General features: G+C 41.7%; 1 protein-coding gene across 1 annotated transcript in view; it reads right to left on the bottom strand.

The window, feature by feature from the left end:
* LOC136872538 (rhombotin-2) overlaps positions 1 to 27,662 on the bottom strand; it is a 348,547-nt gene that overhangs the window by 154,921 nt on the left and 165,964 nt on the right. The window lies entirely within an intron of this gene.

Here is a 27,662-nt window from a genome sequence, read left to right as displayed (position 1 = left end):
TGCTATATCTAACACAGTGAAGTTTATCCTTAGATCACCGTCTACTTTGTCTGACACAGTAGAGTTCATCTTTAGAGCACGGCCTACTATTTCTAACACAGTGAAGTTCACCATCAGCGCACGGCCTGCTATTTCTAACACAGTGAAGTATAACCTTAGAGCAAAGCCTACGATCTAATCCAGAGAAGCGCACCCTTAGAGCAAGGCCTACTATATCTAACACAAATAAGTGTACCCCAGGAGCAAGGCCTACTAAATATAATGCAGTGGATTGTATCCTTAGAACATGGCCTATTGTACTTAACACAGTGGAACTTACCCCTTGAGCACGGTCTAGTATGTCTAATAGACAGGAACGTACCCTTAAAGCAGGACCTACTATCACTAACACAATGGAACCTATTCTCAAGGCAATGCAACGGTGGGTTTCATACGTATAGCTAACAATGTCCTATCAAGGCTAACAGACAGAGCTGCTGTCTAGGAAACAATACTCACTGGCAAACTACACTCACTGGATTCAGACGGTTTGAACACTGTTTTCTGTAACTAACACGACAGAGCACACACTCTTGGGAATTCTGTATTGTACGATTTTTAAGAAGCAATCTGTCAATACTCCTTACTGCCGTGTAAAATAGCGTGATATGCGACAATGTAAATGTTAATACGAACCTCTTACGTAAAAAATAAAGGGTAAGTAGGAATTGTAGCAATTTTAAAATATATGCAGCTGTTTCTCGAATGTAACGGCGCAGTGCTCGAAAATCTTCAGCACCACGGACTACAGTATAAAAATCGTGTAGATAGCTGAGTTATAATACCACTCCAGTAACCCACAGAGAGTGGTGCTCCTGAATAGGTGGGCGAAACAGAAGCTCCACTACTGAACTAAGCATCACTTATCGACTGCCCGTTTGTCATACTTGACCTCCTGGCAAGCAAAGCACACAGAACCTCGTGTCATGGTTACCAACGGTCCTTCCGACGACCAGCTAATTCGCAATCTTGGATTATCAATTAATAATATTGTATAGTATGTGAAATTCCATACGGTAAATAAATAAATAGTCCAAAATATCTTCTGGCAATTTATCCCTCATATTTCGAGGTGACGAGCGGATACCAGCCATTCTTATCCAGTTTATAAGCGACAGTGGATTATTTTTATCGACTTCTCATTTAGAAAATCGAGGGGCCGATGAACTAGATGTTAGGCCCATTTAAACAATAAGCATTGTCATCAACAACATCATCATCATTTAGAGAATTATTTTTCTATAAATGTTAATTTTTTTAAAAACTCATATGATATATATTTTCTACAATATGATTTATGTCGCGCCGACACAGATAGGCCTTATGGCGACGATGGGAGAGGAAAGAGTTAGGAGTAGGAAGGAAGTAACCGTGGCTTTGATTAAGGTACAGAAGCTGACGACGACGATTATTATTATTAATAATATTATTATTATTATTTGCCGGGTGTGAAAATGGAAATGTACGAAAAACCATCTTCAGGACAGGGTTCGAACCAACAATCTCCCGAATGTAAGCTGACAGCTACGTGAACTAAACAGCGCAGCCACTCCTCTGATCATTAGAATATTAATACATTATTTAAAATATAATTTTAATTGAGGATATTTTATTGTGTCAATCTCTGTTTCTTTTATTTGCGTACTATTTTAACTTTGTTATAGTGTTCTTATGTTGAAAATTATGCTTGAATTTCAATGTTTTATTTTTTTATGTTTTTAGAGCAGTGAGTCGAGAGTTCCACTGACTTAGCTGTCTCATCCAAGGTCACTTTAACAAGTGGAAAAATTTACCCATCATTGCATTTCAAAGGCCGATGACGTCGATACTAGGCCCCATCATCATCATCATCATCATCATCATCATCGGCTGCTAATTCACAGATCTGGCAAAGGCAATATGTGTACTTCAAAACTGCACGTTTTAAAGATACGTATGGTTCGGGTGGAGACTGAATACAGAGAAGGTCCACCCGCACCGTGACGAAAAAAATAATGAATTTCAATCTATTTAAAAACCGTAACATTCTTTCTTCTCTTTGAAACGTATTTCTATATTTTTAAAACGTCAAAAGCACACAATACATCGAAGCCAGAAGTCCATTATTTCTTTTTTCAGCACAAAAATTTATTAAAAGTGCATAGTTTAATTGGAATATTTTTAATTCCGTAGCACAACAGCCGGACACTTTCTAAATTAAGGTGTATGGGACATGTCGGCTGTTCCCCATTCGGTGTTATCATTAGCACATAAAACTGACTATATATAGCGCTTCTTTTGTTAAATTGACTATCTAGATTTTATTAATAATAGTCTCTACCGTAGCTGGCCATGTAATCCATACGCTTCCCATGTTCAAATTAACGCCATCCCCCGGATTCGCCTCTCGAATTACGAATACTTAATATTACACACGTCAATCATCCCAATCAATTTTAAAATTAAAAATTATCCCACACCATCAAATATATTGAAAGCATCAAAGTGTAACGCGGGATAATTTAATTGGTAGTCGATTTAATTAGTATAGATAGGCCGGTAGTAGATGGAATCCAAATAATAAGTGGTCTATATGTATATAACGAACGGTTGTAATATATGGTCCCCATGTAGCACTCAGACAGAGTGCGAACTGTTCCGCGGACACACAAAGCCAGTCAGGCTTGGAATAAAACAAATCACATCTTACTCAGAGAAAAGCGAACACGAAATTTTTATAATTAAAAGCATATTGTTTTGTGATCGACACCCGGCTTCCTGGAATGTGAACGCAGCAATGAACGAATCTCCCAGAAACCAAGTCGTACGGATTTTGGTGGCTTAATGCAAGCTTGACAGTAGAATGACCTAATTCAAAACTCTATCCTTTACGGATGCTAGGGGCTGCTTGGTGTTTGTTTGTTTGTTTGTTTGTTTGTTTGTTTGTTTGTTTGTTTCTTCGTTATTCGTTCGTGCCTGGATTTTACGAAGCAACTTTGAAAAATGACAGAAAATTAATTATGTAGTTATGGGCAACTGAGATGACCAGTTCCATTTCTGGTGAAGTAGGTGTGGGAAGCTCGCTGTGTCTACTGGTATGGGAAGTGATCTTTTTACGTAACGAGTGAGATGTTTACGGAATTTCGAAATGAGTTACGCAAACTTATCACTTTAGAAGCTCTCCATATTTGATCCATGCACTGACGTTTTCCTGTTTTGTCGTTCGTGTCTTGTGCTATGAAAGATATAAGAGTTGTGTATATGGGGTTATGTTCTAATAAAACATCAAAATTACTGGTGTTTGAAGAAGCGAACAGTCCACTGAGCTACCTGAGTTGCAAAAATGTTTTTCCGGTCCTGGATTTATGCTATTTGCTTTACGTCGCACCGACACAGATAGGTCTTACGGCGACGATGGGACAGGAAAGGCCTAGGAATGGGAAGGAAGCGGCCGTAGCCTTAATCAAGGTACAGCCCCAGCATTTGCCTGGTGTGAAAATGGGAAACCACGGAAAACCATTTTCAGGGCTGCCAACAGTGGGATTCGAACCCACTATCTCCCGGATGCAAGCTCACAGCTGAGTTCCCCTAACCGCACGGCTTACTCACCCGGTCCTGTATTTTTGAAGAGTAATACGAACTTTATGATATGTGCGATATTTACCAGTTGGAAATGGATTAACCTATACATTAGTCAGTGTTGTGATGGCGGCATGTTACTTGAGCTGGAAATGCAGAGACGCCATTGTTGTGTAGATGAGTGCTGAACCACGGTGCTGCCATCAGGCGGAGAAACAATTCAGCAAGGGTAAGTTCTCTGTTTACATTACTGTGAAGCGGAGTTCAGCCAATCAGAGACGATTTGTAGTGAGTGTGGAAAAGTGAACGGTCAAGTGTCATTTTCCGCACTCTCTTGAGTACGGGAAGAAGACAATTACGTCACAGTATGAAATATAAAATCTATTTTTACTTTCTTTTTCTCAGTCGCATCCTTGACCTTGACAATTTGAAACTGACCTACGTACTGTATGAACAATGCTAGGAGTACTATTCCCTATGCAGCCTCTGATGAATGGTGGGAACGTGTTGGTCATAAAGACGGTCATATGGATTGAAAGGCTGATATTATGGCTCAGTGAAGAATTCAACTGATAGAGCTGTGGGTTTCATTTCACAGATATCAAAAGCACAAGCTAACAATCGAATCGGGATCACTTTGGTAAAACAATACCTCTATATTTAGACATGCGATGCTATGCGGACTCTTAGATCCCCTAAACGTTATGTTACTCTCGCTACATTACGGAAGGGCGGGCTGGACGACAGTTCCTTCTAGTCAAATTAGTTTGCATTCTAACCTATTACTGTCTTAACATTACGGCTCTACCAATGATCCTTCCTCGGCAATGAAGCACACTTGCTTTGAGATTAATGAAGCAATGAACTTTATTTGGCCAATAGCAAGTAAACTTGTGTCCGCTATACGGCCGTGCACGGGTCATTGCATAAATGGTAGGGTTTCTTACAGACTCTACCCCTAATGTTAATGGAAATCTCATTCCAGAAGACTTGTATGGACTAGAATAAACTTGCTTCTAATTTAAATCGGTTGCATGCTAACCTATTAATGAATAAAAATGTGGGCTCTGCTTCACTTCGATGTATTTATTTATTTATTTATTTACTCGTATTTATTTATTTATTTATTTATTTATTTATTTATTTATTTATCTGATTTTGAATCTATAGCCTCCGTGGCTCAGACGGCAGTGCACCGGCATCTCACCGCTCGTTTCCGTGGTTCAAATCCCGGTCACTCCATGCGAGGTTTATCTTCGACAAAGTGGAGGCAGGACAGGTTTTTCTAGGGATATTCCAGTTTCATTCTTCATTCCAGCAACACTTCATCTTCTTCATTTTCTACCGCTTTTCCCAAACCTGTGGAGTCACGGGTGCGAACTGTGTCGCACGTGTGGATTTGGCTCTGTTTCTCGGCCGGATGCCCTTCCTGGCGCCAACTCTATATGGTGGGATGTAACCACTATTGCGTGTTTCTGTGGTGGTTGGTAGTGTAGTGTACTGTCTGAATATGAACAGGAAATTGTTGGAAAAAAACACAAACACCCAGTCCCCGGGCCAGAAAAACTAATCAAAGGCGATTCAAATCCCCGACCCGGCCGTGAATCGAACCCGGGACCCTCTGAACCGAAGGCTTCAACGCTGACCATTCAGCCAATCAGTCGGACTCATTCCAGCAACACTCTCTAGTATAATTTAATTTCATCTGTCAGTCATTAACCACTGGCCCTGAGGAGTGCGACAGCTTTTCGCAGGCGGCACAGTTCCTATCCTCGCCGCTTGGTGGGGGACTTCATTTATTCCTTTCGTGGCCCGAATGGAACTGGAAACGGGCTGTGGTTATTATTATTATTATTATTATTATTATTATTATAAACCTCCGTGGCTCAGGCGGCAGCGCTCTGACCTCTCACCGCTAGGTACCATGGTTCAAATCCCGGTCACTCCATGTGAGATTTGTGCTTGACAAAGCGGAGGCAAGACAGGTTTTTCTCCGGGTACTCCGGGCACTCCGGTTTTTCCTGTCATCTTTCATTCCAGCAACAGTCTCCAATATATTTTCATTCCATTAATCAGTCATTAATCATTGCCCCAGAAGAGTGCGACAGGCTTCGGAAGCCGGCACGTTTCCTATCCTCGCCGCTAGTTCGGGGCTTCATTCATTCATTCATTCATTCCATTCCCGACCCGATCGAATGACTGGAAAGAGGCTGTGGATATTCATTTCATTATTATATTATTATTATTATTATTATTATTATTATTATTATTATTATTATTATCGAGATGGTCGTGCGGTTGGGAGCGCGGAGCTGTGAGCTTGAATCCGAGAGATAGTGTGTTCGAACCCCACCGTCGGCAGCCCTAAAGATGGTTTTCCGTGGTTTCCCATTTTCACACCATGTAAATGCTGGGGCTGAACCTTAATTAAGGCCAAGGCCAGTTTCTTCCCACTTCTAAGCCTTTCCTATCCCATCGTTGCCGTAAGACCTGTATGTGCTGGTGCGACGTAGGTTACTGTTGTAACCAAGGTTGAAGTTTACAGAACACAACTTTTATTTGCTTCACTTTATAATATTTACACAAATAACTGAAATTTATTTTGAAGCAAAAAGGAATATTGAATCTTGAGAAAAGTCTGGCTTTATACAATATGTACAGGTTTGCAGTCTTTATATACACTTCTATCTTGAAAAGATAGTCTTTGTGAATTGACACGTTGATAGTCGAGAACTATCTGGCACACTAACATAAATGTTCATGAGAGTCTTTGTTTGTTGAAGTGCCTGAATTCCTAAAAAGCAAGTTCAATTGATTGAAGAAATTCCACCTAGCGAAACTAAGGGAGCTTGCATAAATTAGGGAATGAAAATGGCTTGTAAAAGAATTACGGAACATAGGCAGTGGAAACAGGTAAGGGAGCGGTGACCAGAGGTGAAACCTCGTACTGCCAGAGATTCAGTCCACCTGGTCGAAGCACATTTTCAAGAGGAGTAGCCTCCGTGCTCGACGTAGGGTGTATTCTGGAGCTGGACACCGGGGCAAGTGGGCAAGTGAGCAGGCCGGGAGCTCCTATTTATAGTACACTCGATGGTCAGGCACGCGCACTGAGGGCTGCGCGTCGAAGCTAGCAGAATGATACACAGGCGCGCGTGCAGCTGGCTGGAGGAGCGAGAAAGGGAGCGCCGGACATACAACACCCTCCTCTCCTAAATGCGCCGGTACGGCGTGAAACGGCGGCGGCGCTGGCGGCGACTGCGATGCTGGGGCGGAGCTGCTGATATCTCTGTTGTATTGTCCGGAGCTGGAACTGGGCGGAGTGGCGCTGTCTCGTCCTGAAAGGAACCCATTGTTATTAAATGATCTAAAGCGCGTTCAGCAATAGATTTATCTGGTTTAGCAATAGCATCAATAGCTGGACAGGGGCGGTAGCGCAGACGTATCTGATCTTGATGGCGGCAGATACGTTTCTCCGTAGTCTGTATCTCGTAGAGACGATGACCCAAAGATCTGCAGATGACTCCAGGTATCCAGAGTGGGTTGGATTTGAATGTCCTGGTGTAGACCTTGTCGTTGTGGGAGAACTTCGTTGGTGAGGTCTTATGCTGGGCCGGAAGAGGCTGTAACAGAGAAAGTAAAGTTCTGTGAGGTCGTCCATGGAGCTTCTGTGCAGGAGTGATATTATCAGCGCCGGGTAGAGTTCTGTAGTTGTTTAAGAGTTGGAGCAAGGCTTGGTCTTTAGTTAAGCCTGAAGAGACAGCTTTCTTCATACTTCTTTTAAATGTTTGTACGAAGCGTTCAGCTTCACCATTAGATTGAGGGTGAAAAGGTGGTGCTAGGATATGACGAATGCCATTATGTGTACAAAAGTTCTGAAAAGCAGTAGCTGTAAATTGAGGTCCGTTGTCTGAAATGAGTACTTGCGGTAAACCTTCTGTAGTAAAGATTTTCTGGAGAGCACGAATGGTAGCTTCGGTTGTAGTAGTCGAATGCATATCCACGACATATGGAAAGTTTGACAGTGAATCGATGACTATTAACCACATGGAATTGAGGAAAGGACCTGCGAAATCGATGTGAACTCGTTCCCATGGAGTAGTAGCAGGAGGCCATGAAGCAAGATCAGAAGACGGAGCGTTCTGATTCGTTTGACATTGCTCACAATGACGTATTAACTTTTCGATGGCGGCATCAATACCGGGCCAGTAGCAGTGTTGACGGGCGAGTTGCTTTGTTCTGGATATACCCCAATGGCTTTGGTGTAATAATTCGAGAACTTGTTTCTGTAGGCTAAGTGGGATAACCACTCGGAAGATGGTGCCTGCTTCTAGTAGTACAACTCCGGCACGAGTCGTGAGACGATGCTGCATACGATGATAAGGTGCCAGGTGGGCAGGAAGTTTGCTCTGAAGAGGCCAACCGTTGCGGATGTACGTACGTACAGTAGCAAGTGTACTGTCCTTATCCGTAGCTTTAGCTATGCAGGTAGCATCAATAGGAAAACTGGATACAGTATCTTCAAGTTCTATGTCCAACTGAAGACATTCAGATTCTTGAGAATCGAAGGCAGTATCAGGACCAACGGGTAAGCGGGAGAGGGCATCAGCATTACAATGCTGGGATGTGGCTCGATATACAATCTGATAGGAATAATCAGAAAGGAACATGGACCATCTTTGAAGCTTTCTGAGGGAATTCTCTGGGATCTTATTACCAGGATGGAATAAGTGTACGAGAGGCTTATGATCGGTAATGATCAGGAAATGGTTGCCATAAAGATATTCATTGAAACGGCGAATACCAAAGATGATGGCTAAAGCTTCTTTCTCTATCTGTGAGTATCGACGTTGATGGTCATTAAGTGTTTTCGAAGCGAAGGCGATGGGGCGTTCTTGTCCATAACGATCCTTCTGGGAGAGAACTGCACCGACACCGTAGTCTGAAGCGTCAGTAGCTAGCGTGATGATCTTGTCGGGCTGAAAATGAGTGAGTTGTATAGCTTGAATTAAGGCGTTGTTGATTGTTTTCCATGCCTGTTGGCATTGCGGAGTCCACTGAAACTTAACACCTTTTTTACGTAGAGCGTTTAATGGAGCTGCCACTGTAGCGAAGCGTGGAATGAACTTATTATAATAGTTCGCTTTGCCTATGAAGGACTGAAGCTGCTTGAGGTTCTGAGGTGCTGGCATGTTTACTATCGCGGAGACATTCTGCATACTAGGACGAATTCCATTCTTATCAAGTATATGTCCGAGGTAGTGAACTTGAGGCTGAAAGAAAGTACATTTAGCAAGATTCGCTCGTAGTCCATTGTCTTTCAATTTCTGGAGAAGAAGGCGGAGATTGGTTAGATGTTCCTGATGATCTTTTCCAGTAACAATAATATCATCCAGGTAGTTAGCACAACCGGGAATTGAGGCGGTGAGTTGAGCCAAATAGCGCTGAAAAATAGCCGCTGAGGATGAAACACCGAATGGGAGCCGCTGGAGCTGGAGCAGTCCGAGAGGAGTGTTGAGTGTGAGAAATTTCTTAGATTCTTCGTCTAAAAGTAGCTGGAGATATGCTTCTTTAAGATCAACTCGAGAGAAGAATTGTCCACCAGAGAGACGACGGAATAAGTCTTCTGGACGTGGAATAGGAAAGATATCGGTTTCGAGTTGTGCGTTGACTGTAGATCGAAAATCGCCACAAAGTCGAACATTACCATCAGGTTTCTTGATTACCACGAGTGGAGTAGCCCATTGACTAGAAGTAACTGGTACAACAATTCCAGTTTGTATCCATCTTTCTAATTCTTTCGTGACCTGGTCTTGAAGTGCTAGGGGTACTGGACGTGCTTTGAGGAAGCGAGGCTTAGCTCCGGATTTCAGCTGTATGTGAGCTGTATAGTCTTTTGCTGTTCCGAGCTGAGAGTCGAAGACTTCAGGAAACTGCGCTAGGAGAGCGGTAACGTCAGAAGTAGGATGCAATGTAGATACGACGTTAATGCTGTCATGTATCTGGAAACCAAATAAGTTAAATAGATCCATGCCCATAATGTTTGATGCAGTGTAGTTGTTAACTACGAGAAGAGGAATGGCCTTCTGAATTCCTTTATAACTAGCCTGAAGCTTAATTTGACCTTTGATGTCAATTTTCTTCTTGTTAAATGTCACGAGCTGGATGTCAGCTGGAGAGCATGAAGGTGAACCTAAGTCGTGGTAGGTAGTCAGGTTAATAATAGAGACAGGTGATCCAGTGTCTAATTGAAAATCGACAGATCGATCAGAGAATGAGAGAGGAATGATGATTTTGTGAGAATCCTTTGTGGGAAGAATAAGATTGATCTGATCAACTTCCATGTCTTGGCGGGGCTGTATATGCTTCCGGCGCGCTGCAGTAGTCTTAGCAGGGCGGAACGAACTTTGACAGACAGTCTGAATGTGTCCAAGTTTATTACATCGTTGACAAGTAGCTTTGAAAAACGACAGTCACGACGTTCATGATGCTTGAAACAACCTCGGCAGGAAGGCAGGAGTTTCGAGGTGCTTTTAGAATTGGGCTTCCGTGTAGCATTACGAGAGGGAACCTGGCGAGAATGCTTGGTAGAGAGCGCCTTATCCGTACGGTTCACTGTAGCAGAGGACTTGCGGGCTTGAGGCGAGACTTGTGCAACTTCGTGTGGAGAAGCTATGGCTGCGGCAGTCTTGGTAGTAAGCTCATAAACCGTAGCAATACGCTGGACGTCTTCTAAAGAAGGGTTACTCTGCTTGACAGCGTCAAAACGTATTTTGTCTTCAGGAGTATGTAAAATTATCATGTCCCGAATGAGAGAATCAGTGTAGGATGAACCACAACCGTCCTTGGAGCAGATGAACTGGCAGGGTTTAGCTAGACCACGCAATTCAGTTATCCATTCAGTATGTGTCTGATGGGGTTGCTTTCTGCTCTGAAAAAATTTATAGCGAGCAGCCACTATGTGAGGAGCTTTGGCATAGTGTTCCGTGAGACGGGCTAAGAGCTGCGTGAAGGGTACCTCAGATAAGTGTTCTTCTGGACTTAATTTACGTAGTAATTCACACGTAGCATTGCCAACCGAACTAAGAAATAGTGCGCGGCGGCGTTGATCATCTGTGACAGAATGGCAGATGAAATGCTGTTGCAAGCGGGCTAAATAAACTGACCATTCTTCCTTAGCCGGATCAAAAGCAGAGAACGGAGGAATAGCTGATGGCTGTGTAGAGACAGAAATAGCTTGAATAGCCTGAATTAATGCTGCCTGTTGTTGTTGCATAAACTGTTGTTGTTGCTGCTGTAAGGCTTGGAAGATCGTAGCGAGTTGTTCCGCAGTAGCCATTGCGAGATGCGCGCAAGAAAGAGTAAGGTAAGCTGTGTGTCAGAACTGGTTGGAGTGTCGTTGCTGTTTAGCACGTCGCCGTAGAGTTGACAACTGGGGCCCGTTGAATTGTAGTGTTGGCTTCGTGTGTACCTCGTCGCTATAGAGTTGGCAACTGGGACCGAAGAAGTAGTTGGTGCTTTTTTACCTCGTCGCCATAGAGTTGTGTTGTAACCAAGGTTGAAGTTTACAGAACACAACTTTTATTTGCTTCACTTTATAATATTTACACAAATAACTGAAATTTATTTTGAAGCAAAAAGGAATATTGAATCTTGAGAAAAGTCTGGCCTTATACAATATGTACAGGTTTGCAGTCTTTATATACACTTCTATCTTGAAAAGATAGTCTTTGTGAATTGACACGTTGATAGTCGAGAACTATCTGGCACACTAACATAAATGTTCATGAGAGTCTTTGTTTGTTGAAGTGCCTGAATTCCTAAAAAGCAAGTTCAATTGATTGAAGAAATTCCACCTAGCGAAACTAAGGGAGCTTGCATAAATTAGGGAATGAAAATGGCTTGTAAAAGAATTACGGAACATAGGCAGTGGAAACAGGTAAGGGAGCGGTGACCAGAGGTGAAACCTCGTACTGCCAGAGATTCAGTCCACCTGGTCGAAGCACATTTTCAAGAGGAGTAGCCTCCGTGCTCGACGTAGGGTGTATTCTGGAGCTGGACACCGGGGCAAGTGGGCAAGTGAGCAGGCCGGGAGCTCCTATTTATAGTACACTCGATGGTCAGGCACGCGCACTGAGGGCTGCGCGTCGAAGCTAGCAGAATGATACACAGGCGCGCGTGCAGCTGGCTGGAGGAGCGAGAAAGGGAGCGCCGGACATACAACAGTTACAGCAAATGGTAAAAAATGTATTATTATTATTATTATTATTATTATTATTATTATTATACAGTATACACAATAATAATAATATGTTGGGTATTCAGCCCGAAGGCTAGTTTGATCCTCATAGATCTGCCAACAGCTATAATGATAGCCTAGGCATCACTGACGAGGCATACTAGCGTAATGAGGAGTGAGGTGGTTTCCCGTTGCTTTCTCCACCGAGCCAGAAGTTGCCATTATATATCAGTCTGCCAAGCCCACTGAAAAGCATGCACCAACCGATCTTATGAGCGATATTTTCACACCATTCATAGTAGGGACAGGCTGCATAAGGAATGGCAATACTAGCGTCACTCATACCTCGGACACGTTCATATTGTCAAAGCCAAGAATGAGACAGACAGGTCAATGAAAGTAACAAATTGCTCTAGCCCGTACCAGAAGACATAGCACACTGTAAATACTACATCACACCAGCAAAGGCATATTATTATTATTATTATTATTATTATTATTATTATTATTATTATTATTATTATTATTATTATTAGATTATTGTCTATTATTTTTCATTTCTGGTTATCCCTAACTCTGAGATGGAACTACTACATTCCGCTTCCTATATTTATACGCGCACAGTTATGCAGGCAGGTCTATAGGCAGAATAATTGGCCTCCTCAAAAAGACAAACTCGTTAGGGAATCACACACTTCCGAGCCTGAAGAAAGGATATCGCACATAAGCCTTGTAGAGAGGGCCTCGCTGTGTCGTTCGTTAATTACGTCCACACAGCAGTTAGTTCCAGCCGATTGCGCCGTCTGCGGAGCCATTCCTCACGAATCAAATCCACGACTAATTATGGTCTACTGCTACGAGACGTAAATTAGAAACAGCGAGGAGGAATTTCATCACGAAATTACTTGACCGTAAATACAAGCTTTTATCAATAAGACTGGTGTCAGGATGATATAATTAACCAAATTTTGAAATGGAGACTCTTCATGCTCTCTAATTAACAAAGCTGTTGATTAAAGTAAGGATTGACGACATCTCGAAACGAACACAAGTTGTCAAAACCTGTTCTTACACTAGAGCCGCCAGACACCAGTAGTCACAAATGACCGTCTGCAATACTAGATCTATTTTTTCAAGAGGCCATACCTCTATGAACTCCTTGTTTATGAGTTGTGTATACGAATTACGGGCTCTCGATCCGTATCCTGGATTGTCCACACTCATTCATCATAGGGGAGATACTGCTAAATCCGCAACATTAAGGAAAAATTGGCAATATTTCTTCTTATTTGTCTTCTTCTTAGCCCGCCTGGTGGCCATGATCGTTAAAGCGTGATGTCAATATGGTGTGACACCGTGGTTAGTCGGTTCGAGTCCCCTTCATCACCAGAATGTTGGCCGAGTGTATAGGAGAGATCGTGGTATAAAATTTCTAATCCATAGATTACGTGCCAAAAGCCCGGATTCAGTTCCTTACCTCTCCGCAGTGCTCATGGAGTGAAGGCATATGAAGCTATTGATGGACATTTGTCCGTCGGATGCAGACGTTAAGCCTTGAGCAGACCCCAGGCGTAGGCTATGTGCCGGCCCCAGGTTTCAGCTTTTCCCTTTCCTACTATTACATATCACGTTATTCATTTCATCTCATTAACTCCTCTGATAAGGTTGACGTCAGGAAGAGCATCCGGTCGTAAAAACTCAATACGAAGCTTCATCTCGCTTCATTCCCGACCGCATGGAGAAAAGGGACATGGACTAGACATACATAAGAAATAATAATAATAATAATAATAATAATAATAATAATAATAATAATAATAAATGCATTTCACAGGATTTTGTTCTAAGCTACTTTCCTCCCTCTTATCATAATGCTTTCTCGTAGTCTGGACGTAGTTAGAATGGGAACAGCTAGGGTTGCCAGGTGTCCCGTATTTTATGCGATTTCCCGTATTTTAATGTCAGAAGTACTGTCCCATTTTAACAGCATACGGGGCGCCCTTTTTTTCCCCGATATTTAAACAACTCACTTTTGCCGTGGTTAACATTATTTATTTACACTTACCGATACTGCATTTCAGTTCATTATGATTCATCTTGCGATTCTGCACTATGATCGAAATCTGTAGGGAAGCCCGAGCCCGGGACTCACGGGAGCGAGACACATAATCATCTGGTTTATGTGAACGCAACAATTAACGAAACCCTGCATTCTTTCATTTTCAAATTCTGTTTGCAGAAATTGTTAAAGCTGACAGTTTGTGTTGTGGGATGAAAGTAAGGGAGTTCACACTAGTGTCGTTATAACATGCAATTAAGGGGCATTCATCATTACTGAAAATGGTTAAAAGTGAGTAAAATTAAGGGTAGACAATAAAACAGCAAAATACTGTAATAAACTTTGTACCTTCATTGTAATTGTATCTAGCATTGTAAATTATGTATCAGTGTTTTCTTGAACAGGCCGGCCCCGTGATGTAGGGGTAGCGCGCCTGCCTCTTACCCGGAGGCCCCGGGTTGGATTCCCGGCCAGGTCAGGGATTTTTACCTGGACCTGAGGGCTGGTTCGAGGTCCACTCAGCGTACGTGATTAGAATTGAGGAGCTATCCGATGGTGAGACAGCGGCCCCGGTCTAGAAAGCCAAGAGTAACGGCCGAGAGGATTCGTCGTGCTGACCCCATGACACCTCGTAGTCTGCAGGCCTCCGGGCTGAGCAGCGGTCGCTTGGTAGGCCAAGGCCCTTCAAGGGCTATAGTGCCATGGGGTTTGGTTTTCTTGAGCAAATGTCGTTATGCCGTGTTGACATGAGCTGCTCCGTATTGCCATTTCAAAAACTTTGGCAATCGTAGGAATAGCCGACTGTAAAATTGGAGGAGATATATCCAAGTAGGGTTCACCGAGCACGAGTTTTATACAGATTTACTTTGCCTAGTGGAACTTGTAACTATTTGTATCTTGTTTTAACGGTTTTTCAATAATCCTAGGTTATGTCGTTTTTCCAATATCCAGCTTTATGTAATTTTTATTGTTTCATTTTTATTTGAGACTTAATTTAATGTTTAAATAAATGTGTACCTTAGGAAAATTTCCTTTTTTTTTTTTCTGAAAGCTTTTGTCAACAAAATTCTAAGTACCTACTTTTCATAGGGCCCTTTCACTTCCACATCCTTGTCATTAGTTCTCGTTTGATTTTGTTTTAAACGGTTGATTTTAACTTGATGAAATTTTGTTACCGGTCGTTGTTTAAAATTATTCTATATTATTTGTTGTTAACCTCGTTCAGGAATAGGGAACAATTTGACGACATTAAGCAGAAGGGAAGCAAACCTGAAAATCATTAAGAGCGAGATAGTGTTTTACCATTGCCTATTTTCAGCGAAAGGATCCAATCCTGAATCCATTCATTATTAAATAATATTCTTGTTAGAAAAAAATATTAAATGCAGCATTTCCATTTTAGGAGAAAGATCAATTGAAGCGAGACGAATAAGGGTCTATGTTACACCCGGCGTGTTTCAAGCTGTGACCTTGAAAAAAGGTCGGAAATCTTCAGTATGCCTGGCGGTTGGCAAGTACGCACGTAGACCCTTATTCCGCACAAGCTAATTCTCTAACATGGGTAGAAATGAACATACACCCTTATTCGGCCGCATGCTTCAATTATGCAGTCACCAGTTCCAGTTTTATAGGACATGGGCATTTTAATACTCAACATCTAGCCAGAAGTTAATTTCTTTTTTTTTTTTTTGCTATGGGCTTTACGTCGCACCGACACAGATAGGTCTTATGGCGACGATGGGATAGGAAAGGCCTAGGAGTTGGAAGGAAGCGGCCGTGGCCTTAATTAAGGTACAGCCCCAGCATTTGCCTGGTGTGAAAATGGGAAACCACGGAAAACCATTTTCAGGGCTGCCGATAGTGGGATTCGAACCTACTATCTCCCGGATGCAAGCTCACAGCCGCGCGCCTCTACGCGCACGGCCAACTCGCCCGGTAGTTAATTTCTAGGAACTACCTTTATCCATTCGGTTTCACTACAAAGAAGAATTTGTTTTTTTCTTCGACTTCACTTTTTCTTTTTTCCAGAATGTACTTCATGATGGTCAGTTGTTTTCTGATTAATGTTTCCCAATTGTCATGATAACTGAATAGTCTCCGCGTGCCTCATTAAGTGTCTTAACAGGATTTCATTATTTATTTCAATGACAATAATTATGTTTCAATTGAGTTAATGTGTTATATTTTATCAATCGCTTCAGGCGTTTTGGTTTGTTCATGCGTTTCTAACAATTAATTTAAAATGCATTACATGTAATCATATAACGGTATTGTTTTTACAACTGAAACTCTTGCCGGTAGGTCTCCGAACAATTATATTTTGATACTCAGTGCATCAGCCACGTAAGTTACACGATAAATGTTGTGATGAATGTTATTAATAGTTTATACAGGGCAGGCAAAATGAAACGGGCCCGGAAAATATTTACGATAGTAATGACGCAGGATAGACCATTGTTAATTAATAGAAGGCCGGGTGAGTTGGCCGTGCGGTTAGGGGCGCGCGGCTGTGAGCTGGTATCCGAGAGATAGTGGGTTAGAATTGCACTGTCGTGCGGGCCTGAAGATGGTTTTCCAAAGTTTCCCATTTTCACACCAGGCAAATGCTGGGGCTTTACCTTCATTAAGGCCACGACCGCTTCATTCCAACTCCTAGGCCTTCCCTATCCCATCCCTATCTGCGTCGGTGTGGCGTAAAGCCACTAGCAAAAAATGAACAGGAGAATTGTCCATCACAAGAAATGCTGAAAACCGTGATTTCGATGCCCCAATCTTTGGCTGTCACATGTCTGTGCCTGCCCATCTCCCGCATGCTCTGTCCGGAGTACGTCGTGTGAGTGAGTGAGAGGACCAGACGTGTTTAGTGACCAGTTGAATGATGCTCACGATAAAACGGTGCGTGTCCATTGTTGAGTGTTATGCGAAGCAGGTTTCGTGGAGAACCTGTGCAGAGCTCTGCGGAACAGTTAAAGGCTGGAAGTATTTTGGAAAACCTTCCAGCAGAATCTGCAAAAAATAGTGGCAAAATGTCGTGAAACGGGCTCTGTAGCGAATAAAAGCCGTAACTATCCCAAAAGAGCTCGAACACCGCAAAACATTGCTCCAGTGAACAAAAGCCTGCAACGAAGTCCGACGAAATCTAAACTGCGTTCATCTGTGCAAGTAGGTATTAAGATATCGGTGTGTCGGAACATTATAAAAACGGACCTGCATCTGTATCCTTACAAATTGACTGCTGTGCATGCGTTAAAGCGCGTTTGACTTTTGCCGGTGGTTTCCGAGTGAAGTGGAGTCAGACCATTTGGATCCTCAATTTCTTCAGATAAGTCCACTTCCAGCATCTTCATACCATTCATTGCACTGGCTCGTTGCTGAAGTAGACGGGTTCGATCCTGGATCAGTCCGGTGGTTTCCGAAAATGCGCCAGCCTTTTATAGGTGGATGTGTTGACTTGTAAAAGAAACCCGCACAGGTAGTTTGGAGGACGTCAAAACAATATCATTATTATTATTAGGCCCTATTATTAATATTATTGCTACCGGAACATATTCATTATTTGTTCCATTTAACGTCCAGGTTTAGTTTCTACAACAGATTCAGCGAGGGTTCCCATTTCTGGAGCGTGAGACATGTGTTCGCGGATGAAGTGCGGGGAGAAGAACAAGGCGGCCTCACCTGGAAGAGGGAAGGGAGGGAAGCACCGTGGCATTCTGTAGAAGTGGTAAACCATGGAAATCCATTTCGAGAATGACTGAGGTGGGAATCGAAACCCATCTACTCAGCTGACCTCCTGAGGCTGAATTAACCCCGTTCCAGCCGCCGTACCCCGACCCTCGTACCACTTTTGAAATTTCGTGACCGAGCCAGGAATCGAACCCGGCCCTCCGGGTGTGGCAACTAATCACACTAACCACTACACTACAGAAGCGGACTGTCGGAACATACAGTGCACTGTAAATACCTGTTGAATCAGGTGCGCCTATTTTATCGTGAACAAATACAACTTCCTAGCAAAATAATGTCTCTTTGACGGATCTTACAGCAATTGCATGTGCACAGAGCCTGACATAGGCTTCGCCCTATACTGCAAAAACCGTACAAGGCGCAGTGAGTAAGTCCCATCTTAACAACGATGTATCCTTTTGTGTATATTGGAGTCCAGTTTTCTTAATATTTAAAAAAAAAAGTTATTTTACTATACTAGGTACATCGGTTAATTGTCGCAGGAAAACTGCATATGTGGTCGGCTGAAGAGACCATTTTCACCGCCATTTTGTGCAGTCTCGTCACATTAAAAGTGATACAAAAATCTATTTTTATGCAAATTACGGTATAAAATGTGGGACAAAAGTGATATAGTGTAAAGGAAGGTACATTCGTGATACAGGTAAGTTCGCGATCAATTTTTGAATAAGCATGATGAACTTCCCTATTGCAGACTAAGAATTTCAAGTCTACTATTAGTTATCTGAGTTCTCAACAGATCGCTCTAGCTACTTGCATTGGTGTACATCGCGCTGTAGCGGACACGAAACTTATTCAAACATGCATCACGAATCTACTGTGTCTGTATCATGAACACACCTCCCTTTACCCTGTAGCGCTCGTGATATCTTAACACCATGTAATTACTACTATGTCCAACTCGTTGGCAGAATGGTCGGCGTACTGGCCTTCGGTTCAGAAGGTCCCAGGTTCGATTCCCGGCCGATTCGAACATTTTAATCTTCATTGGTTAATTGCAGTGGCTCGGGGGGCTGGATGTTTGTGCTATCCCCAACATCCCTGCAACTCACACACCCCATCTAACACTATCCTCCACCACAATAACACGCAGTTATCTATAGATGGCAGATGCCGCCCACCCTCATTGGAGGTTCTGATTCGCAAGGCCTGGACCCAGCTAGAAATAGCCAAACGAAATTATTATTATTATTATTATTATTATATTATTATTATTATTATTATTATTATTATTATTATTATTACGACTACTATTGAAGCGTTGAATAAACATTTAACACTGGGGTCTGTGAGGCTTCAACACACACGCTAATTTTGGAAGTGAGAACTTCGGTTTCGTAGTGAATACAGAGTTGCAAAGCATGCGTGCGCCTGAAGTAGCTGCAAGGAATTATGCAGGGATTTATCTGGCTTCTCTGAACAGTGAGGGTTCAAGCAGTTGCTTATTCACGTCTTTTTATTTCCTTTTTATACTCCAGTAGGCATACTTTTTTGAAGATTTGACTTTTATGAAATCTCTAATATTCTTATAACGAAGTTATAATACATAAAGTAGATGTAATAAATATCACCATACAAACGCCGATTGCGGACAAACGTATTTCGTATACCAACGACAAGATTATGCAGGAATCATTCAACCAAGCAACAGGCAGGTCTACATACATTTCTCATTATGATTGGGTGCAACTGTCTGGACTTATCAGAGGGTATGATTCTGCTAACTTTGGTCTATGCTGAATAGTTACAACTAACTGCTACAATTTGTTTTACGTCACACCGACACAGATAGGTGTCATGGCGACGATGGGGCAGGAAAGGCCTAGGAGTGGGATGGGAGCGGCCGTGGACTTAAGGTACAGCCCCAGCATTTTCCTAGTTTTGAAAATGGGAAACCACGGAAAAACATCTTCAGGGCTCCCGACCGTGGGATATGCAAGCTCACAGCTGCGCGTCCTTAACCGCATGGCCAACTCTTCCGGTACCTTTGGTCTATGCAGCAATAAAACTGTCTGCACACTCCACTTGTAGACCTCATAGAGAAAACCTCTCGGTATGTAGACGATAGACGATGCTTACGTAAAAAAAGAAAGAAAAGGAAGTGGCCTATGGCTTTTAGTGACAGAAGTGTCCGAGGGCATGTTTGGCTCGCCAGATGTAAGTCTTTTGATTTGACGTCCGTAGACGATCTGCGCGTCGTGTTGAGGATGAAAGATGATGAAAACGACACATACATCCAGCCCCCGTGCCAGCGGAATTAATCAATTATAGGTAAAATTCTCGACCCTGCCGGTAATGGAAGCTGGGCCCCCTGTGAGCAAAGGCCAGCACGCTAACCATTTAACCATGGATCCGGACTGCTTACCTAGAACTAAGAAGCAAGGAGAAGTATGACGCTTAAATCAAGAACGATTTCCCGGACGGGGACAAGCGACTGTGGTTCACAGCAACATCTGTATGGTTGATGTTGCAAGTACAACAGAAATAAGGAGCCCTAAAACAGCATTAACGAACTGAAGGAGTGGTGCTCCTTATCAAGTCAATTTATCGAGACCTCATTTCCCGACAAAATACTTGCAGGAAAAAACTCAAAATGTTAAGGATACTATTAATAGTGTAGTTTAGAACCGTGTGCTAGAAACTCTAGGGATCCAACCAGTTTACGGTGGAAGACAATGCAAGGAAGACACAACATAAGTGGAAGAAGACAAAGAAGATTAGTAATATGGAACAGGGTGATTAAGTTTTACTGTGGTAAACTTTATATCAAGAAATGTTCAAGTGATTCAGCTTTTGTACATTTTGTCAGTCAGTTAAAATACTATAAAGGATATACAGCTGAAATAATTAAAATAATTACCTCTGGTACTTCTATACATGCAGTGTCTAAAGTTACCTCGTTTGTTTTGTTATATCAACGTATGTCACGAGGGAAATACTCGTATTATTCCTAAACTTTTCCTTACATTTCGAATACTGAAAACAAACTTCATATATTTCAAAGGATATCAAAATCAATAGAGTAATGGCTAGTCACGTGGTTATTTTTCAATATAGCAGAGTTTTAATTCTGTAGATTTAAGGCAACTGCTACTGAGCATACCCAAACATGAGAAAATTAACTTTGCCAGGATAGGCAGAATGTGAGAGGCTCACATGGGATTGAAATAAGTGCTTTAAAAGATTTTGCCATAACGGGGCTTGAACCTCTCAACACAAGCACCTGCCCAGTAACTTGTCATCGGACTGCAGGGGAGATGTTTTCACGTTAGGTTTTAAACTGCGGTTTCATTAAATACGAATAATTTGGGGCGGCTAATTCACTATAAGAAGTAACATTACATTTTAAGTACGATACTTGCTACTCCCTGCAATCTAAACAATTACTGCATAGAAACCTGGGTCGTATTTCATATAAATAGTTACCTCATAGTTTTTATTTTTGTTTCCAAGGAACGGTGCGTGTGGCCAGGCATTAAGGAGCATGAGGGAGGAGTTGGAGTGTTTGAGGGAGATAATTAGGATTCTCTCAGAGGACAGGAAGGAAAGTAGGCCTCCCTCAAATAATGTACAGGATACAGTAGGTGTAAAGGAGGGATGAGAAGGAAATGGGGGAATTGTAGAAGACAGGTGGTCTAATGTTTTAAAGGGAAGGAGATTGCAGGCTAAGGGCTCCATTCAGGATCAGAATTCAGGACAGGTGTATGCGAGAAATCGGTACGAGTCACTGCAGGTAGAACAACCGAGGGAAGATGAGGAACAGGGAACTGTTGTTGATATGTGTGGAAGTAGGAGGAAGGGAAGAGGTAGGGAACGGAAATGTAGTATAGTGGAAAGGAAAGGACAGGTGGAACAGGGTCATGGGAGGAAGTAGCTTCTGCAGCAGTGAGAGAAGATAGGGCTGACCAGGAGGGGAGGGGTTCAAATGGGGTGGGTAGGGTTGAGGCTCTGGTCATGGGGGATTCCATCGTTAGACATGTGGGGAAAGTGTGCGGAGGAAAGGGAACCAGGGTAAAGTGTTATCCAGGAATGAGGTTGAGGCAGATGTTGAGGAAAGTAGAAGAGAAGGAAGAGGGAAAGGAGAAGGTGGTAGTGTTTCACGTTGGTACTAACAACGTAAGGCAAGCAGATATAAGTACCAACATAGTTGGGGATGTGTGAGATCTGGTAAATGCAGTAAGGATGAGGTTTAAGGAAGCGGGGATTGTCATCAGTGGAATGCTGTGTAGGAGGGATACTGACTGGAAGGTGATTGGGGATTTAAATGAGACTATGGAGTGGGTATGTAGAAAACTTGGAGTAAGATTTCTAGATCCTAATGGGTGGGTAGGAGACAGGGATCTGCCCTCAGGTGGCCTTCACTTAAACCGCAGTGGTACATATAAGTTAGGAAACTTGTTTAGAAGGGTTAGGCAGGTATATTCAGGGAAACGGGGTGGCTTTGGGAGCGGTGTTAAGCGAACAGAGAACTGGAAATCAAGTAGGGATGACATAAAAATGTTAGTGCTCAATTGTAGAAGCATTGCAAACAAAGGAATCGAATTAAGTAATTTAATAGATGTATACTTTCCGGATATTGTAGTAGGAGTTGAATCTTGGCTGAGAAATGATAGAATGGATGCAGAAATATTCTCACGGATCTGGAGTGTGTATCGTAGAGATAGGACAGGAATGGTAGGAGGGGGAGTATTCATTCTGGTGAAGGAAAAATTTGTAAGCTACGAAAATGTTAAGGATGAAAAACATGAAATTCTGGGTGTAAGGCTCTTGTCTAAAGATAATAGGCAACCTGATGTCTTTGCAGTGTACAAACCGGGAAAGGATAGCGCTGACGCTGATTCAGAATTATTTGATAAGATAATCAGCTATGTGGGAAACGATAAGGAAAGGAACGTGATTGTAGCGGGTGATCTCAATTTACCAAATGTCCATTGGGAAGGTGATGCGAACGACAGGAAGCATGAACATCATATGGCAAATAAGTTAATATGGGAAGGGCACCTGTTTCAGAAAGTGATGGAACCAACTAGAGGGAAGAATATTTTGGATGTGGTGCTGATAAAACCAGATGAGCTCTACAGAGAAACCGAAATAATAGATGGTATTAGTGATCACGAAGCTGTTTTTGTCGTAGTTAAAAATGAATGTGAAAGAAAGGAAGGTATTAAAATTGGGACTATTAGACAGTACCATATGGCTGATAAAACAATCATGAGTGAGTTTTTAAAAATGTAACTATGCTGGAAAATGGTAAATAACACTTGGATGGGTTTAAAGCAATTGTTGAGGAATGTGAAAATAGGTTTGTACCTTTAAAGGTGGTAAGGAATGGTAAAGATCCACTATATTATAACAGAGAAGTAAAGAGACTAAGAAGGAGGTGCAGGTTGGAACGAAATAGAGTTAGAAATGTTTATGGAAGTAAGGAGAAATTGAAGGAACTTACTAGGAAATTGAATCTAGCAAAGAAGTCAGCTAAGGATTACATGATGGCAAGCATAATTGGTGGTCATACAAATTTTAGAGAAAGATGGAAGGGTATGTATAGGTACTGTACCAGGAAAGCCTAGGTCCTGGTCCATATTAATTGAAAGAAACATTACTTCAGCATAAAAGATCCGACCGACGTACGAACATCTATGTAAAGAATGTTCCAGTATGTGCCAGACCCTACGAGTGCACTAGGCGGAGTCAAGTGACGTCACCTGTCGCTTGAAGCTCACCTCCCCTAGAGATATTTCTCGAAAGAATTTTTCTTTTACCAGCTTTTTAACACCTTAACCAATTTCAACGGGACAAACGCTGAATTATAGCGGACGTCATAAAAGTTAATCCCTGTGAATTTCGAATTAATTTATCCCATGGTTGTTGAGTTATAATAATTTAAAGTTTCAACGAAATTACGTAATCACGGTCACATGGCCGAGAGAGATGCTACCCCTCCCAGCGCTGGTATCTATATATGCCAAGGCCAGCCAGCCAGCAAGCAGTACAAGGACGAGTAGACAGCTGTGTGAGTGAGACAGAGGAGAGACCGGCCCGCGTACAGTATGTTCGCGCAGTCACGGTGAAAGTACTTTCCGTCGTATTTCCGGAACGCGAAATTATATCGCCGACAGAATTATAAAAGACGTCGCACTATATTTAGTATATCGCGTCGCGACTATAGTCTAATCCTAAAGACATTTAAGAATGTAATACGAGTGAACTTATTGAAGTGCAAACATTAACTATTTTACGTTCACAGAATATGTCATTACGTGTAGACTTATGATTTTGAACTTCTGCAGAAACTAATGTGTAGAATCACCAGAACTCGTTTCATTCCGAGTATTGAACTGTATTCCTTTATTCATGCCACGTCAGTATACGACCTACAGTAATTTGAGTGAAAATTAAGAACTTTTCTGAGGTAATATAACATTATAATAACAGGATAAGCAGAAAATAATTCTTAGTGACTTAATGACTGTGTTCAAAGACTGTGAGTATCGACTTGCCTTTTCAAGTGTGAACTGTGCATTTATGAACGTTTCAATAACGACTGTAAATAGTAATTCATACAGGAAGGACTGTGATTCTTTCAATTACGCCATAAATAGTGTTCAACAGTCAATGACAGTGTCAGTGTTAACTACTCGCACTAAGTGAATTTTTCGTGTGCAAAAAATCACCCTAACGAGCTGCAATTCTACATGATCCAGTTCCAGCCGTCATCACCTCATCGGGAACGTCAACATGGTGTGTCAAGGGAACATCGCCGATCCTGATTCTCCACGGAACATTCCAGATGTCCATCCTTCGACATTTTGTAGCAACATTTCTTGCCATAAGTGAGTAGTAACAAACTGACTAAAATTTTTTTTCATTAATTTGTGAACAGTGGAAACTTCAGTGCCGCGTGTGAACAAATATTTCAGAGTTCTCATAATTTCTCAGAAGTGATTAATTTAATTTCAAATTTCAGTTTCATATCTCGTAGAAAGACTTTAGGCTTTTCAAGCGTGCTATATATCAAGGGTGACGAACTGAGAACTGAAAACTATTAACCAAAATTTAATTTCTCATATCAACTTACAATTATAAGTGTGCTTAGGTTTAGAAAGACTTTAGGTGGAAATTAAATACCTCATATTCTCACATATGAAAGACTTTGAAATCAGTAGTATTTATGCCATTTTCATGAACAGAATTCAGGAAGATTACTTTCAAACTTTTAATTTCAATGCCAGATTTGAATCAAAAATCATATCGCAGGGTGAAGAATTAATAAATTGTTTTGAAAAAGATTTTTTAACCATCTATTATTCGCTCTGCGAGTCTATCCTACTCTGTATCAGCTCCAAAACCAAGTTCCACTCCCTGAGGTCCTACTCATGCCCTTTGCCCACAACTTTTCCTGGTACAGTACTTTAAGGCAGAAACAGGTTCAAAGAAGGACATTCCAGGAATCATTAATGAACAAGGGGAGTGTGTATGCGAGGATCTTCAAAAGGCAGAAGTATTCAGTCTGCAGTATGTAAAGATTGTTGGTTACAAGGATAACGTCCAGATAGGGGATGTGAGTAATACTAAAGAAGAATTAAAATTTACCTATGTTAGCAATGACATTTACAGTAAGATACAACAGTTGAAAACTAGAAAAGCAGCTGGAATTGATAAGATTTCTGGCGACATACTAAAAGCAATGGGTTGGGATATAGTACCATATCTGAAATACTTATTTGATTATTGTTTGGTTAAAGGAGCTATACCAAATGAATGGAGAGTTGCTATTTTAGCCCCTGTGTATATAGGAAAGGGTGATAGACATAAAGCTGAAAATTACAGGCCAGTCAGTTTGACATGCATTGTATGTAAGCTTTGGGAAAGCATTCTTTCTGATTATATTAGACATGTTTGCGAAACTAATAACTGGTTTGACAAAAGACAATTTGGGTTTAGGAAAGGTTATTCCACTGAAGCTCAGCTTGTAGGATTTCAGCAAGATATAGCAGATATCCTGGTTTCAATAGGCTAAACGGACTGTATTGCGATTGACCTATCTAAGGCATTTGATAGGGTAGATCATGGAAGACTACTGGCAATAATGAGTGCTATTGGACTTGACAAAAGAGTGACTGAATGGGTTGCTATATTTCTAGAAAATAGAACTCAGAGAATTGGAGTAGGCGAAGCTTTATCTGACCCTGTAATAATTAAGAGGGGAATTCCTCGAGGCAGTATTATTGGACCTTTATATTTTCTTATATATATCAATGATACGTGTAAAGAAGTGGAATCAGAGATAAGGCTGTTTGCAGATGATGTTATTTTGTACAGAGTAATAAATAAGTTACAAGATTGTGAGCGGCTGCAGGATGACCTCTATAGTGTCGTGAGATGGACGGTGGGCAATGGTATGTTGATAAACGGGGTTAAAAATCAAGTTGTGAATTTCACAAATAGGAAAAGTCCTCTCAGTTTTAATTATTGTGTTGATGGGGTGAAAGTTCCTTTTGGGGATCATTCTATGTACCTAGGTGTTAATATAAGAAATGACCTCCATTGAGGTAATCACATAAATATGATTGTTAATAAAGAGTACAGATCTCTGCACATGGTTATGAGGGTATTTAGGGGTTGTAGTAAAGATGTAAAAGAGAGGGCATATAAGTCTCTGGTAAGACCCCAACTAGAGTTTGGTTCCAGTGTATGTGACCTTCACCAGGATTAATTGATTCAAGAACTGGAAAAAATCCAAAGAAAAGCAGCTCGATTTGTTCTGGGTGATTTCCGACAAAAAAAGTAGCGTTACAAAAATGTTGCAGAGTTTGGGATGGGAGGAACTGGGAGAAAGAAGACGAGCTGCTCGACTAAGTGGTATGTTCCTAGCTGTCAGTGGAGAGATGGCGTGGGAGGAGATGAGTAGACGAATAAGTTTGAGTGGTGTCTTTAAAAGTAGGAAAGATCACAATATGAAGATAAAGTTGGAATTCAAGAGGAAAAATTGGGGCAAATATTCGTTTATAGGAAGGGGAGTTAGGGATTGGAATAACTTACCAAGGGAAATGTTCAATAATTTTCCAATTTCTTTGCGATCATTTAAGAAAAGGCTAGGAAAACAACAGATGGGGAATCTGCCACCTGGGAGACTGCCCTAAATGCAGATCAGTAGTGAGTGATTGAACTACCTGTATTTCCTCCTAAAAGAACAATCACCACCACCAACACCGCCTTCCTAGATCAGTAGTACGGTTTCCAGCTCATGGTCCTTTATTCACGGATTCGATCCTGGGCATAGTCACTTGTCGAAATGCGAACAGAATCCTTCGCAATGCACGTCATTGTCTTTGACATGATAAAGTACATTTCCACATGTAAACAAATAAATGATTTACACTGCAGACATGGATTTTTCCTTTAATATTTTCTACAATTCTTCCAACGCACCTAATAATATTATACACAAGTATAACATAATATCATGGATGAAAGCATTTTTTTCTTCATTTGCTTTACGTCGCACCGACACAGATTGGTCTTATGGCGACGATGGGACAGGAGAGGGCTAGGAGTGCGAAGGAAGCGGCCGTGGCCTTAATTAATGTACAGCCCCAGCATTTGCCTGGTGTAAAAATGGGAAATCACGGAAAACCATCTTCAGGGCTGCCAACAGTGGGGCTCGAACCTACTATCTCCCGAATACTGGATACTGGCCGCACTTAAGCGACTGCAGTTATCGAGCTCGGTACGGATTTAATAATTAAATGACTGGAGATGGTGATGCTATCTATATAACACTTTCAAACAATCACTGCAGCCGATGAAAAATGTATAACAGATACGCACCCCCGAACATTCGAAGATCTCCCCGGAATTAGGATGTAACCAACAAATAAGTAATTTTTCAGGGGAAAGGAAAATTATTCTTGGGATGTACTTCATGGTATACACGGCTTGAGGTTTTCAAAATAATGTATGAATTGGAAATGATACAATGGAAAAATCTGCAGGTATGTCTTACGTTTGTACTTCTTCTTCTCC

The sequence above is a fragment of the Anabrus simplex genome, chromosome 4, assembly GCF_040414725.1.
Source record: "Anabrus simplex isolate iqAnaSimp1 chromosome 4, ASM4041472v1, whole genome shotgun sequence".
NCBI classification, from domain to species: domain Eukaryota; kingdom Metazoa; phylum Arthropoda; class Insecta; order Orthoptera; family Tettigoniidae; genus Anabrus; species Anabrus simplex.
The sequence above is the reverse complement of the archived record's forward strand: the minus strand, read 5'-3'. Positions and strand labels throughout refer to the sequence as shown.